This window comes from Vicia villosa, linkage group LG6 (assembly GCF_029867415.1).
Source record: "Vicia villosa cultivar HV-30 ecotype Madison, WI linkage group LG6, Vvil1.0, whole genome shotgun sequence".
NCBI classification, from domain to species: Eukaryota; Viridiplantae; Streptophyta; class Magnoliopsida; order Fabales; family Fabaceae; genus Vicia; species Vicia villosa.
In genome coordinates this window covers 119,154,189-119,167,898 of record NC_081185.1, presented here as the reverse complement: position 1 = coordinate 119,167,898, position 13,710 = coordinate 119,154,189, and positions in this window count along the sequence as shown.

The following is a 13,710-nucleotide window of genomic DNA, read 5'->3' as shown; positions in this document are numbered from 1 at the left end:
GATGGAGAGATGCCATTCAACAGTTTCTACAGTTTCGAGCTTGGGTTTGAATGAGCAAAAAGTAAACAAAGATATAGAGAAGAAAAGAATAAACACATTCTTAGAAGAGAAATAACTTATCAGGAATGTAAATATATTCACTCTTCACAAACATACACTTACCAACCCGTTATACTCAACCTACGATACTCATCTATGTTATCACGTATCTCTCACATAAGCGTCCATCTCTGGAGCACAAACGAGATCATCTCACAACTAAGGTTATCTCTAACGCAAAGTCACGAGAATATCCGTGTTCTCGCGTCGGCAATCTCTCGCGCGCCGCTCAAACACGAAAGCATTACGTACAGATACCCACAGTGAATGCTAGCTCTAAATCTATCTCTAGAGTTCAGAACCAACAGATTATCATCCCAGATAAGGATTCAAGAAGTTTATCTCTAAAGCACCCCAAATCCCCAGCATAGAGCAAAAATCCAGGATAACATCAACACAGATTTGTAAAGCAAGTTAAACATAACATTATAATCGATAAATATACATAAGATTCAAGTAAATATACACACAAAACCCAACCAAAGAGAAATACACAAAGAAGAAGAGAAATGAACCGAAAATCTCCCGGTTTGTCAGCTCCGTTCGACGCTCAATCCACCCCCGATCATCCTTATGCAACCTCTGAAGTTGTTTTCTAAGCTAATTTTGATCTAAGAATGAAAATGATGGAGTTGGGACTAAAACTTTCCCAAAACCATAACCCTAAAATGTCTCAAATGAAAAAATATAAAGAAAATTCTGCGCAGGTCCGCTCAGCGGACCCCCTCCACTCAGCGGACTCAAAATTGCATCCAGCCTCTGATTTGCTCCGCTGGAGCTCCGCTCAGCGGACCTCCTCCGCTTAGCGGATGACAGCAAAAGTGAAATCTTGTTTTCGGCATAAGTTGAGAACCATAACTCCGAATTGCGCCCGGTTCGAAGCGTTGGAAAGCTTATTCAATGCTCTATCCAATAATGAATGAATGGAAACAAAAATGATAATTTTTATCATCCTTATTTTGAGCCTTATTCTTTGATGAATTGGTAGAATTTGCATTCTTGAAGCTTAGCCTTTGGTCTTTATTACTCAATGCTCCAAAGATGCATGAATACCTATAAAATGAATGGAAAACTATTAATTGGTATAAAAATGAATAAAAAACACAAGTATGCACATATGTACACAAAAGTTAGGATTTTATTACAAAAATCATAAGAATAGAATCGATAAGTGCCACAAATATATACTCAAAATATCGACATATTTTGACACTTATCAAACTCTCCCCAACTTGAAACTTTGTTTGTCCTCAAACAATGTCAAATAAATCAAAGAATCAAAAGCAATAAACCAAAGAATCATGAATCAACAAGTTTTGAAAACCAAAAACAAATGTATGGCTCAATACAAAAACGTATAAACAAAGTAAATACTTACCACTATCCTACAACGACAACATGTAAACAAAACGAATCCTAAGCACAAAAAGCATACAAAACATTCTAACACAATACAAGCTATCTCATGAATCACACATAGCAAAATTTCATCAATGGATGAAGAACATACAAAGGAAAGGGACTTTTAACACTCATCCAACAATCTTGCAAACAAAAGATTAAATTATGCATTCATCCAAAAATCACATTGAAGATACAAAAGCAAGAATCACAAGGACTTTTCAAGGTTGTAATGTGGCTTGGTTAACAAACAAGGGATAAGTCCTAAGGCTAATCGAAACAAAAACTTGCCTAAACCTAAGGGAGTGATCAATCCACCAAAGATTCAAACAACACAATCTCGATTAAACTTCTTCCTTAACCACAAGTTTCTCAAACCAATACATACTTATTAGCACAATTATTCACTTCTCTTTTCTTTTTGTTTTTCAAAACTTTTTCACATTTTTTCTTCCTTTTTCTTTTCTTTTCTTTACACATTTTTTTCTTTTCTTTTCAACCTCATAGCAACAACCAAATAAGTGCACAATCATTTTTCTCCCCAACTTGAATTCAACCACATCATCATGTGAATACTCCCTACTTTCTAAGGCAAGGTAAGAATTCATACCAAAAATCATGGTTGAGGGTTCAAGAAAACAAAGAATCAATCATCCATGCAAAAATGAGAACTAAACACTCAAAGATAAGCATCTAGCAAAAACAACATGGATATTGACAAAAAGGCTCAAAAGGGTTAACAAATGATCACACACTCACAAGGTGAATTGACTATTTGGTTATGGTGGTTGTGCTTAAAATGAAACAAAATGCCTTGATCCTTTTTATGCTTTGATAAAATCAACATAAACAAAATATTAAGCATAATAAAATCCAGTTAAAACAAAGATTGTGGCCTCCAGCATATATGAACAATGAAAAGCTTCCTCACATTTATGGTATGGGAATTAAAGTGATTCAATCAACAAGCAAGTAATGCAAAAGAATGAATGGTATAGTAATTGTACAAATGAAAAGTTTCCTAAACATGTTATGCTATAGAAAGCGATAAGTGAGTACCTTGAATGATACACTTCAAAAACAATATCCTACCATACATCCGCAAGTTAAAACACTCAAGCTTTGGAAAATCACCTCAAAAATCTTTGAATCACCGAACAAAATTTGAATCCAAACAACCAATAAAAGAATTAGAAAAACAAAATTATTATCTACTAGTAATTAGCCTTGGTGAAAGTGGGAAAAAGAAGGGAACCAAGTGGAATAGGAACCCCACTGGTATAGAGCAGAAAAACAAAATTCTGCTATGCTCGCTTAGCGGAGCTGAGCTCGCTTAGCGGGCACATCAGAACTCAGAAAAATCAGAATTGCACCAGCTGTTCCAATCACACAACACTTCACCTAAATTCCTCTTAAACATAAAAATAAACAAAACTTTACAACCGTTGGTGTGCCTCCTAACAAGCGCTTGTTTTACGTCGTTAGCTTGACGCCTTTATTGTTTTGGTGTTTGGAAAGTAGCTTCCTCCAATCATGCCATGGTGATGTCTCACCGTACAAGCCTAAGAAAGTGTCCTAACCAACCACTCAACAAACGTTACGGGTACAAATATATACAACAATTATACGAACATAAAAGAAAACACAAGTATACAATTATGTACACAAACAAACACATATGCACAAGTATGGAACACAAACAACTATTATCATACAAAAAGAGAAAAGTTAGTGAATTTTGGATTCACAAGTTGAAAAGTGAAGATTTGTTATTAAAGAGCTCATCCGAGATCAACATGTTTCACCAACATTCACCAGTAAAAGTATACTTATATGTAACATATACAAGTAAATTTATATGGTGAACATAAACAAGTAAACATGTACAAGTAAATATATACAAGTGAAACTATACAATATATACGATATATACAAAGCTCAAAACCACGAAAACTATTGCGATGCAATTCACAACCATCCCCGGCAACGACGCCATTTTGTTGAATGCAGTATAGGGCAAGCAACAAAAAAGATTTGGAAATATTGAATCGGGAATTATCGTCCTCAGAGATGGAGAGATGCCATTCAACAGTTTCTACTGTTTCGAGCTTGGGTTTGAATGAGCAAAAAGTAAACAAATATATAGAGAAGAAAAGAATAAACACATTCTTAGAAGAGAAATAACTTATCAGGAATGTAAATATATTCACTCTTCACAAACATACACTTACCAACCCGTTATACTCAACCTATGATACTCATCTATGTTATCACGTATCTCTCACATAAGCGTCCATCTCTGGAGCACAAACGAGATCATCTCACAACTAAGGTTATCTCTAACGCAAAGTCACGAGAATATCCGTGTTCTCGCGTCGGCAATCTCTCGCGCGCCGCTCAAACACGAAAGCATTACGTACAGATACCCACAGTGAATGCTAGCTCTAAATCTATCTCTAGAGTTCAGAACCAACAGATTATCATCCTAGATAAGGATTCAAGAAGTTTATCTCTAAAGCACCCCAAATCCCCAGCATAGAGCAAAAATCCAGGATAACATCAACACAAATTTGTAAAGCAAGTTAAACATAACATTATAATCGATAAATATACATAAGATTCAAGTAAATATACACACATAACCCAACCAAAGAGAAATACACAAAGAAGAAGAGAAATGAACCGAAAATCTCCCGGTTTGTCAGCTCCGTTCGACGCTCAATCCACCCCCGATCATCCTTATGCAACCTCTGAAGTTGTTTTCTAAGCTAATTTTGATCTAAGAATGAAAATGATGGAGTTGGGACTAAAACTTTCCCAAAACCATAACCCTAAAATGTCTCAAATGAAGAAATATAAAGAAAATTCTGCGCAGGTCCGCTCAGCGGACTCAAAACTGCATCCAGCCTCTGATTTGCTCCGCTGGAGCTCCGCTCAGCGGACCCCCTCCGCTTAGCGGATGACAGCAAAAGTGAAATCTTGTTTTCGCCATAAGTTGAGAACCGTAACTCCGAATTGCGCCCGACTCGAAGCGTTGGAAAGCTTATTCAATGCTCTATCCAATAATGAATGAATGTAAACCAAAATGATAATTTTTATCATCCTTATTTTGAGCCTTATTCTTTGATGAATTGGTAGAATTTGCATTCTTGAAGCTTAGCCTTTGGTCTTTATTACTCAATGCTCCAAAGATGCATGAATACCTATAAAATGAATGGAAAACTATTAATTGGTATAAAAATGAATAAAAAACACAAGTATGCACATATGTACACAAAAGTTAGGATTTTATTACAAAAATCATAAGAATAGAATCGATAAGTGCCACAAATATATACTCAAAATATCGAGATTTTGACACTTATCACTGACCTAGGGGGAGTATTGATTAAGGTGGTGACATGCTTGGTAGGCCGGAAATCCAGGGTGTTACAGTTAGTCTTTAAATAAGAGTTAGCCTTTGATGCCAGTTGTTGGACATGTAACTCCACACACAAGAGATAAGGGGGATGTGAATTATGTAGGTTTGAAAAATGTTGATTTAAAACAAAATCATTTGAGAAATCAGAGTTTAAAATCATTTTACAAAACAGTTGATTAAATATGCATCAAAAATTAAAAGTAAATGAAACAACAAAAACATAAAAGAGATAAGGGAAATATAAAAGAAATAATACCAAAAAATAATACAGGTTTGGCCATGAAAATCTAATCGTATCCTCAAAAATTATTGTTGGGAGTATCCACTAGTCTTGAGAGCTTTTAGAAAGTTATGCCCCTGAACCCCCTTGTACAAAGAAATGAATTTTTTAGGATAACTTCTAACCAAACAGTGAACAAGGTTTAGAGCAGTTAGTCTCAAAACCAAACAAATATTTTGCACATACTGGTCTCGAACCAAGATAGAGTTTTGAGTGAGTTATCCTCCCACATAACTAGGGTTTTACACATGCTGACCATGAATTGAACCAAAATGTCTACTAAGTTGATCTCAAACCTACTGAGTTTTTATAACAGGCTGAACTCATAAACCAAAATAGATTTTAATTGGGATGATCTCAAAATAGAATTTTAATCGGGCTAAGCTCAAGAAATGTTTTGAAGATTTTCATTGGCTGATCTTCACAAATCAGAAGAGAGATTTTCTCCAAGGCTAAGTTGGCAAACCATATAGAGAATTCTTAAGACAATTTTTCAAAAGTACAAGAGCTTTTAACTGGTTTAACTCACAACCAAAAATATCAACTTCCTATGACAGAATTATTTACATAAGAGAAAAAATGCACTCGTGGTAAATTTACAACTTTTCCGTCTCCCGGAACAAATATCCTTACTTAGACTCACGAACACTCTCAAAGCACTCAGACTAAAATATATGAGAAAATATGAGACATTTAGAGAGGTGATGAGAGAAATGAAAAGTGAAGCTTTTCACATTTTTTGAATATGTATAAGTGACAAAGACACTCTCAAGCCAAGGCATGGTATAAATTTGGAAACCATCCATGGGTCAAATAAATGCTCTAATCGATTAGACAACTTAAATAATTAATCGTTGTAGTCTATAATGATTTTTTTGATATAAAGTTGTTACCAATCATTAAGATACTATCTCAGTCAATTATTGACTCGACCATCTAACTGATTGCGCAAAATATCTAATTGATTAGACATTTAGAAAAAGTCTCCAAATCAATCAAATACTCCCCTAATCAACATGTGAGGTCTTAAAAACATTTCTTGGTGATTTAATTAAAATAAATAGAGACTTCTCAAGGTTTTTAGTGAGTGTGTGATTTAGTCAAAATGTTTCTAGAAATGCCATTGTGTATTTACAAGTCACTGGTCACTCATACAGACATAACCAAACAAGCTTTCACACTTCCTCTCTTTCATTACTCTGAAACTTCAAGTCATCACATTATTATCTTTGACTTTAGTATCATACAAGATTTTTGAATATTCTTAATGAGGCTTGTGATATCTCCATATTAATTGCCATCACTTGAGAGTTTGAAAGGTTAACATCCTTGAAACTTAAGTCTTCACTTGAGAGTCGTTGGACTATAGTGTTTACTTTACATACATGTCTAGCTTGATCCTGAAGGATATCTTGATCAACTATTTTGTTCATCAAAACTAAGCGGCTACTAGTTAACTTTCATTTTTGCTATCTATAAACTTCATCATCTTAAATCACTTATTATATATAGCTGCAAGCAGATAGATCCACACATTTACCCCGTGTAAATTATTATTCTTTCTGTCATTTTCTTAAACTTTAGTAATATTGATTGTAGTTGGGCTAGTGGTAGAAATTTCAGTAGACTATTTATGATTATAACTTTCAAACTTCATTATTGCCATTACATATATAAGGATTAAAATCTACTATTAAGCCTTTACTAAGACATTGACCAAAATTCCTAAATTTCCCTTCCCTAAAAAATAATTAACACTACAAATTGGTTATTTTGGTAACTTACAAAATAATCCTTCACTTTTTCATCTTTTCTGATTTCTTGCATCAAGTGTTCCACTTTTATTGGTCCACATATTTTCTATGAAACATAATACACTATCTCATTCTCTCTCTCTACTCTTTCTTTTTCTCTCTGTCCTCTCTCTCTCTCTCTCTCTCTCTCTCTCTCCTGTAGACTCCCTTCTCATTCTTTTTCTTTCAAACACTAAAATGCCGCTGTAACACGGTGGGAGAACTAACTTTTTGAAATGTTGCGGATAGCAAGAGTCGCCACCGACTTTTATTTTATCCAATTGGAAAGGCTAAAAGAACATAAAAAGACCTTTAAAAAAAGACTTTGAGTTCAGGGGTAGGTTATACAAAGGGAAGGTGTAAGCACCCTTTATATCCATGGTTATCCATGGGCTCTTAATTGCTTAGCTCACTTTTTGTTTTCAAAATGTTTGAAGTGTAGTGTGTGAATAGGAAAAAGATTTGAATAAGGACTTTAGCTTGTAAAATAAGCATAGCCTTTTTTAAAGTAATTTGAAAAGGTGTGGGAAAAGTATTTTTGATTTGAATTTGAATAGAGCAAGCATTTAAGAGAACCTACCCTAAGTTTAATATTTTCTGTTCTTTAAGACTTTTATTTGAAAGGGCTATTCATACCATAAAGAGGATAGGTAGTCCTTTCATTGGATTTGAAAAGGGTCATCGAGGATGATCATTCGCCATAAGACTGTCCCCACCATAAAGAGGGGAGGTAGTCTTTAGGGAAGGATATAATAGTCATTTTAGGTAACCAGTGAGGATACCTTAGCAATCGAAAGGGACTATCATCATTAATCGTAGGCAACCTCGAGGGACAAGATCATATATTCGTAGGCAACATCGAAGGGACTTATGATATTTTGATGATGATTATGAACTGAGGGCAACATTTGCTAAGGCATCCTCGTATTCGAGGGACTTGACTATTTTTGATCGAAGGCGGCATAAGAAAAGTTACCATAAAGGTGTATGTGTGTCACAATCAGGTGATTCAATTCAATTATATTTATCTTGTAATTAGTGATCTAAATTAATTAACAGGCTTGTCACTCCCTAAATTACTAACCACGCAATTAAAATAAAGGCAGAAATATAAATGTTCCTACGCTATTACAAGGCTTCGGGTGGGGGATTACATAGCCAAAAACCCGGAAATGCAGAAAATAAAGGCAGAAAGAAAATAGGAAAAATACCCTACAACTATTACATGGCTTTGGGGCAGTTATATAATAGTGAAGAAACCAAGCGCGAAAATAAAAACCTAAAAGCTATTACAAGCCACCAGGGCAAAATTACAGTAATCAAATAGGGCTAAAATAAATATTAAATAAAAGAAAATTAAAATTTTAAAAGAAAAGTTTTTTTGAAAGCCAAAGGGCGAACCCTGATTTTAAAACAAACATTTTTATAATAAAGAGGGTTAGTAAAAAAACAAGTTAATGGACGACGCCTACCTAAGACTTTAGGGTTACCTAAGGTTTGTTTAAAATCGAGGCTAGACAATTCTAAAATTAATTATTGGTTATTAACCTAATTAATTTTTATTAACTAATCCTGATTAAATTATCTATTAACCCTAATTTATTTGACCTAATTTACCTAATTAATTATTTAACCTAAATTAAATTATTAAGTTAATTAAATTAATTATTCTAATTACTCTTAAAAAATAAAAATAAAAATAAAAGAAAACTAACCTGATAAAATTATAATCCCAATAAATAACTAATTGGAATTACTAACTAAAATTATTAATTAAAATAAATATTTAAAAAACTGTTAATTTTATAAAAAAGTTTATTTTAAAGAGAAAAGAAAAAAAAGAATTAAATTTGCAAAGATTTTAGTAAAAAAAGAAAACAATTAAAAAGAAAAGAGAATAAAATAAAAAATTAAATAAAACTTAACGTAATTATCAGATGCGGCAAGGCTAAAGGCGCATGGTATAGGTGCGAGTTCCTGGACGTCTGATCTGGAATTGGCATGGTCCAACGGTTGGAAGTACGGAGGTGTATCGTATGCGCGTAGGCGAGAAGTGCTGAATCCATCGTCATCCTAATTCGTACGTGCGCCAAAACCAGTTTGAATCCGCCATGCTTCGTCTTCTTCCTCTATCCAGGGGCCCAATTCGCTACGAAAATTAGCTAGAGTTTAGCTATGATGTGGCGACCAAAATTTCGTAGCCAATTTCACGATCACGTAACCTGCAAGAAAACGAAACGAAAACAACAAACGGCAATCCAGATCGATTCCAAATAGTCTTGCGGTCCTAAAAAAGTCCTCAATTGAACCTAAAATTGCTTATATGTAGGATTCCCAATTTGGAGAATTCGAAACCCTAACCATGGCACATCCTTGTACCTGTCCTCAACATACAATCAAACCACCCAAAACTCATCGAAACACATTCACAATCACAAATATATGTTCAAAATAGATTAAATATGCACATATGTATGAGTTTGATTCAAAAGAAATTCAAGGCAAACCGTGAGTGTGTGAAGACAAATCTGAACGTGAGAGACCTTGAATGCGATCCAAATAGCTTCAGAGAGTATCGGGGAAGCCAACTCGAACCTTCTCACACCTTGAATTGTCCTGTAAATAGGAAACCGATTCTTGTTTTAAGCTTGGATTTTTGAACTTGGAGTAGGGTTTCTAGTGCGGCCAAAACGTGTTCTTATGCTTTGTACCACTTATGTACTTATAAGAGATCAATTTAGGTTAACAATTTTGGAATGAATCTCATTGAATCAAAGGATTGAAATTGGATTAAAACTTGATTTTTAATCTTTCCAATTTTGCCAAATTTCAATCTTTTTTTGCACGAAATTATATTGATTATGAGGTGTTGTTGATGATTGAATTTGATCAATATCATATCTCTAACCAAATATTTGATTTTTACTTGATTTATTTGAATTTAATCACTTTTAAATGAATAAAAAATTCATAATAAATCAAATAAATCCTATAAATTCGTGGCATTTGGATTTGAAGTCTTGGATAACTAGAGGATCAAGATTGAATCAAAAAAGATTGGGCCCATTTGCAAGAAAACTCATTTTGAACCATATTTGTTTCACATTTTTCACCCAAATTTGTCTAACTTTGACAAGGCATATCTCCCTCAATTTTTAAGATACAGAAGACTTCTAGGACTTTTTGGAAAGCTCAAGATGTCATATACAAGCCACTTTGGGACCTTTTTCCCATTTGGAGATTGTATCTTGATGATATGGGTTTTGACAAAAAACTTCTTTTGGTTGACTTTTAGAAAGGACCTGTAATGTTTTGGCTCATATATGCCAAATGAAGCATTTTTTGCCTTGGCATTAGAGAAACAAAGTTTTAGAGAATTCAATTTCCTTCAAAATAGGCGTTGGTTGGGAAGTTTCCGATGTTCCATGTGAAAGTTATGGCTGATCAAAGTTCAGCTGACTTTTAGGTCAAAAACCCTAATTCAGAAACTTTGAGTTTTGTTGATTTCTGAACTTTCCTTGATGAATCATGATCAAAACTTGATCAAATGATGAATGTTGCTTCAAAATAATGATGTTGACCAAAAATCAGGAATTTTGACCACAGTTGACTTTTACGTCAAACTAGTCGACTGTTGACTTTCGGAGCTTTTGACTGAGGCTTGAAACTTGTCATGGGGTTAATTTGAATCTATAACTATATATAAAGGGGATACAAACTTTTGGTCTGGCCTATTTTTCCCCCTTATTTACCCTTTAAACATTAACTGTTATTCTCTCAAACGTGTACATAAAGCAGTTTTAATCCAATTGACACATTAAGCCCGTACCTTCTTATCAACACACACTAACAAGAATAGACAATGAAATTAAACAAATATTTCTCTTGGCCTTTGCCATTGTCATCTATTAATCATTGCACTGGGTAAACATTGCCTATTTATTTCTTCCTTTTTCCCTTCCTCTCATTTTCATGGCTGTCTAACATCTTTTTTATTTTCTCTTTTACTTTCACATATATTCAAATTAAAAACACACTCAAAGTCTCCTATGCTTCTTCTGCATTCAGTTTGCTTTTATTTGTTTTGAAAATTGGTCATTTTTATTTGGATTATTTTGAATTTGGTTAAGTTTTATACTTTTAATTTTTCTATTCCAAACTGCCATTTTTTCTCCATGAAGTGGTACCTGTATATATAATGAAATCATAGGAGTTTTTTTTTTTTTTTAAAGTTTTGTTTTCCTTTGTAAGTATGTAATTGAATATTTATTTTTATTGGATCTGGTTTGCTTTGATATCTTTTACTGCAGAACTACTATGAGAAACATTCATGCAAATCACTTGCAAAGCCAAAAAAAACCATCACAATATTCATCGTAAGAAACTTCCTGTGACAACGTATACATCTACCTCGCCTATTATTATATGTCATACTCTTTCACAGATTAAAAAATACAATGGAACCAACAAAAGAAACGGTCCTTATTTTTTCTATTTTCAAATATAATTTCAGTTATGCCAATAGAATGGTTATTTTTTGTTGATATATATGAAATTTGATTGTCAGTTGTTTTCTTTATCAGTAGCCAATTATGTTTATTTGCTAAAGAACTAATTTCTTCATTTATTTATAAGATCATTATTCATAGACAACTTCCATAATAATAAACTAATTCTATCTTTGTCTTATCTATAATCTATATTTATAATCTATAACTATGTATAAAGGAAAAACATTGTTTTAGTGTAGCCTATATTTATTTTAAATCTACCCTTCTTAGTTATAAAATTAAAAATTAATAATATAGTTTTAAAATAAAAACTGCCATACAAGAACACATCTTATGAATTTTTTACAGTTTCTTTATTATTATTTTTGTAGCATGGAATATAGGACAAGGAATATAGGAGGTTATTATTTTACCTCCAAATATGTCACTATTTAAAAATAAATAAAAAATTGTGTAACTGCAATAGTGAAATAGGATGTAGTAGAATAGTTTTTAGAAAACAAAAATTAGAACATGGACATGATTTCGAGGATGGAAAACATTTGGTTACCATATTTTAAAATCGAGAAAAAAAAATGCTAAACTATCCGTATCATCTCTTTTACTTTTTCTAATTCACTCTCAACATAAGTATAACCTTTGTTTGCCTCTACTTTAAGTATTCCTTTCAAATTCATGTTTACGAGAAATTGATTTTTTTTCTTCTTTTGTTAAATTTAGTAAAAAAGAGAGAAACGTTTTGTACTCCTATGTATGAGTTAAAATTGACGAGTTAATGGGTTACCACGAATACTTTCATTTCCTCCGTGTCATTATTAATTATTACATTCATTTATTTATTGAATTATTGAAAATTCATACTTAATTATTACATTTATTTATATATTTATCAAAAATTCATAATTATTACTATTTCTAATTTAATATGACAATTATTCTGAGATATATTTTTCTACTATGTATAGTCTTACGATCAATATCTTTCCTTTTTTTTTATTTAATTAAAATTTTTTTTTCATCACGAGTATTTTTATATATGTCAAAATATAAACAAGTATTTTTTTTAATATTCCTTAGTCCGTTCTTTTAGCCCGCGCCTACAAGAAATTAAAAAAAATACACACACACTTTCTCTCTCAATCACCAATAGTGTCAAGCACTCAATCAAGTCTAAATCATTCAACTTTCCTTGGTATACGTTACTTTCCTTGGTATACGTATATATATATATATATATAGGTAAGAGATCGTAAAATAGACAATGTTTTATTGAGAATTTGGTTTTCGTCTAAATCCCTTTAGTTTTAATCCATGACGTCAAGTTTCCATTAAAAAATTATGTGGCAAACGTTTCTACAAAACATATAAAGAGGTAGAAGGAGAGGGAGAGATAGGAAAAGGAAAGGGAGAAGGAGAGGGAGATGGGAGGGGGAGAGAGGGGATGGAGAGAGAGAGAGGGAAAGAGAGGGAGAGAGGGGAGGGAGAGAGATAGAGATGGTGAGGGAGAGGGGAGGGAGAAAGAGCAAGAGGGATAGGGAGGGGGAGAGAGATAGAGAGGGGGGGGGGAGGGACATGGAGAGAGAGAGAGAGAGAGAGAGGAGAAGGAGAGAGGGGCGGAAGAGGGAGGGAGTAAGAGGGAGAGAGAGCGGAGGAAGACTTTATTTAATATTTAATTTTTTAGATTTGTTAAATTGGTCTCAAGAACAATTTTCTTAGTATTGATTACTTTGGTTTCGGTATTAAGTTATGAAAACATATTTAAAGTGAAGATTTTAGCATCTTACTTTGTTTTTAAATATTGTGTTCAAATAATATTCTTCTTAAGAAGACTTATATGAAAAACATCATAAAAGATATGCTCTCTCAATAGAATTTCATTAGTTTAATATCAAAGAATAATATAATTACTTTATATAAGATATTCACTAAAATACTTTTAAAACATACATTTATCATCTTGATTTTAATTATGCTAATTGCGTCTAAAAAATATTATTCTTACGGTGACGTACAATAAAAACCTCATAAAAAATATACACACATTTATTTTTCTCCGCTATGCGTATTAAAAAAAGCGGACAAACGGGCCCGGGAGTGCCCGTTTGAACGCTAGTCATAATAAGTTATATGAAGTCCATTGGAGGTCTTGATTCATCAATTTTCCTTCAAGGAATTCAAAACCCTAGTTTAGAAGTCTTTGATTAG